This window comes from Silene latifolia, chromosome 10 (genome assembly GCF_048544455.1).
Source record: "Silene latifolia isolate original U9 population chromosome 10, ASM4854445v1, whole genome shotgun sequence".
Classification (NCBI taxonomy): domain Eukaryota; kingdom Viridiplantae; phylum Streptophyta; class Magnoliopsida; order Caryophyllales; family Caryophyllaceae; genus Silene; species Silene latifolia.
Window position 1 is genome coordinate 51,085,063 of NC_133535.1, and position 2,555 is coordinate 51,087,617.

A 2,555-nucleotide genomic window follows, 5' to 3' on the forward strand; every position below is an offset into this window, starting at 1 on the left:
TGTCATGTCATCAATGAATCACCTATACCATAAAAAACAAGTAACAATTAAGAGATTTTCACCAAAATTATTTACAAAATGTTCAGCAAAGTTATGACCAAATGGACTTTGCATTAATTTTAAGTCAAGGAAGTGTACAGTTTTTGTATTTTTATCCCATTTAAGAAGTTCCAATATTATCTTCTTTCGATAGTCCGACAATTTCTGCAAAAGAGATTTTCATACAGTATATATTTAATATGTAGCAATGGCAAGGTAGGAGGCAAAACCCGTAAATTTATACCTCAAAATATTCACTGTTGGTCCATAAACTTTCATTGTCCAACGCATCCAACCATTTCAGCACAAACACTCCACAATCAAAACTACAAATAAATAAACATTTATGAGTAAAAGAAACATCTCAAGTGAAGATCAACTATTCAACCATTCATTTCGGCAATATGGGATTGGGTACGTGGTTTTGGTCAGAGAGGGACCATTCAGGTCCAGTTTCAACCATTCAAACTTGTACGATAAAAACACAAATATAGCCTAAAAAACGAAGATACATGGTTACATACCATGTTTTTTTGTTGAGGGACTTTAAGGTTGACAATTGCGTTCATGTGCATCAACCGCAAAGATTCAAATGCAGATGAACCACCACAAAGAACAGATGAAACTTGGAACAACTGGAACATGAAAAAGCCAATAGAACATAAAAATATGACAGGGTTATATTTTTAAGAAACTAAAGTTAAATACTCCAAAATATTTTGGGAAAAAATCATACAATCTCTTGGGCTGTGTGTTTATCAGGATCCGCATGTAAATCGGTGCTCGAGTCGAGGATGAAATTTACTTTTTGCTTTAAATCGCAAACGCAAGCCCACCAATGATGACACTTATCGTTAAGCATAGGGATACAACCTGCAATAGACAAACCAATTAACAAAACACATGAACGAAAATAAATAAAGAAGAAAATAAATAGCAGAAGAGGGATCTTTCACCTTTTGGATATTGCTCCCATCAAATGGAATGTAATCAGACTTCGTGTATTGACCCCAAATAGTCAAGGTTGCGCTCGGCATGAACGGTCTGCATGTGACAAAAGTAGGACCATTTTAATAAACCAGAGCGGAGCAACATTAAGAAAGCAAATACTTGAATATCAACATCTAAAGGATTTGAAGCTCACATATACTGTCATTGGCAAGTAGAGGAGATCTGATCTACCGAGTGTGGACTTAACTCCAAACATATCAATCACCTACAAAATCAAATTTAACAAAACATAGGTAAAGGATTCACAAAATAAGTTCCAGCATTCACAAAATAAGGTCCAGTACTCACAAAACAAGTTCCAGGATTCACAAAATAAGTTCACAAAATAAGGTCCAGGATTCACAAAATAAGTTCACGAAATAAGTTCCAAGATTCACAAAACAAGTTCCAGGATTCACAAAATAAGTTCTAGGATTCTCAAAATAAGCTCACAAAATAAATTCCAAGATTCACAAAACAAGTTCCAGGATTCACAAAACAAGTTCCAGGATTCACAAAATAAGTTATAGGATTCACAAAAAAGTAAAATGAAACATGAAAAGAAAAAGGAAAGGAAAATGATACTTACCTGATCCATAACAAAGCCACGTGGTCCAAGGGTCTGTAAAGCCTGTCTTGTGACTTCCATCCACGGAGTGGACACCATAGCGTCACTTAAAATATTGAGGAAATGCAATTAGTCAATATCTCTGACAATATAACTTTTATATTGTAAAATCAAAGCAAAATCATTACAATTTAGTTTGTGCCGATTTTGATCTGCAAACATAATCCAACAATTGCTGGTCACTGTAAGGAAGTGGTCGAGAGCCACTGCCATAATACGAACATACTCCCTCTTATTCAGGGTTTTCTTCCCTATTTCCTTATTCGGTTATTCAGGTTTTCTTCCCTATTTCCTTTTTTGGGTTGATTTGTGTGGTCCAAATTCAATGGCAAGTGGGTAGTGTATTTTGTGTGGTCCAAATTCACTTCCTTATTTCTTGGGTAAAAAGTAAAGGGGAAGAATATAGTGAATATGAGGGAGTATAAGATTATTTAATCAACTAAAGTACTAAAAAATGTAAAGGTTTTGCAAGAAAAATTTGATAATATTAAAAGAAGAAGGTTCTTACAGCGGTACACGACTCCATTCTAGTGCATCTTTTTTCACTCTATCTCTTAATACGTTCTTATCACATGTAATAATATGATAGCATACCCTCAATGCAAAACGCTTCACCTGAGCTTCCTATAAATGGAAAAAGGGGAATAATAATGTGTTGCAAACTTATAAAAATTTATATTTATCAATGTATAAATAGAGTTGAAAAATTAATCTTACAGTATATATGGTTATTGGATAATCACTTTTGTTTCCTTTGTAATTCTCCAATATGTTCAATAAATAGAGGCAATTATCAATTTCATCAGAATTTAGGTTTGATTTTGGGATAAACACTTCAAGCGTCCACAAAATACTTGTCAGTGTTGCCAACTTTGGTTTAAGAAGCCGGATGAGCCTT

The 2,555-nt window shown here is 34.0% G+C and overlaps 1 long non-coding RNA gene across 1 annotated transcript; it reads right to left on the minus strand.

Moving 5' to 3' along the window:
• Positions 1-1,644: 1,644 nt before the first annotated feature.
• Positions 1,645-2,237, minus strand: LOC141608994 (uncharacterized). Its single transcript, XR_012527114.1, has 3 exons — positions 2,166-2,237; positions 1,786-1,863; positions 1,645-1,703 (listed from the first exon to the last, which is right to left on the minus strand). It is a non-coding gene; the product is annotated as an uncharacterized LOC141608994 (long non-coding RNA).
• Between the last annotated feature and the right edge of the window lie 318 nt (positions 2,238-2,555).